Below are 450 nucleotides of genomic sequence, written 5' to 3' on the forward strand. Positions count from 1 at the left end.
CCCCCGCCCGCAGCTGGACCAGTTCAGTGGGGGGGTACCGGTGGAGGGGGGGTACCGGTGGGGTGGGAGCCGCGGCGGGGCCGCCAGAGGGCGCTCGAGGGCCGCCGCCGCCGCCGCTGATCCCGGGGATGCGCGGTCCCGTCCCCGCATCGCCCCGTCCCGTCCCCGCATCGCCCCCGCAGGTGCAGCTGCTGAAGGACCAACTGGCGGCCGAGACGGCGGCGCGGATCGAAGCGCAGGCCCGGGTGCGGCAGCTGCTCCTGACCAACCGAGACCTGCTGCAGCACGTCTCGCTGCTGGTGCGGCAGCTGACGGTGCTGGAAGCCCGGGAGCAACACCGGCAGCCGGGTGAGCGCAGCGGCCCCCGCACCGGGGTGGTTTCGGTGCTGGGGTACCCCCAGCATCACCCCCTCAGAGCATCTCGGCGCCCCTCACAGTCATGGGGACCAG

General features: G+C 74.9%; 1 protein-coding gene across 1 annotated transcript in view; it reads left to right on the forward strand.

Moving 5' to 3' along the window:
* Nucleotides 1-450, forward strand: part of LOC106888459 (carboxyl-terminal PDZ ligand of neuronal nitric oxide synthase protein-like) — a 36,635-nt gene that overhangs the window by 31,092 nt on the left and 5,093 nt on the right. The window lies entirely within an intron of this gene.

The sequence above is a fragment of the Calidris pugnax genome, unplaced genomic scaffold, assembly GCF_001431845.1.
Source record: "Calidris pugnax isolate Ruff unplaced genomic scaffold, ASM143184v1 scaffold102, whole genome shotgun sequence".
NCBI classification, from domain to species: domain Eukaryota; kingdom Metazoa; phylum Chordata; class Aves; order Charadriiformes; family Scolopacidae; genus Calidris; species Calidris pugnax.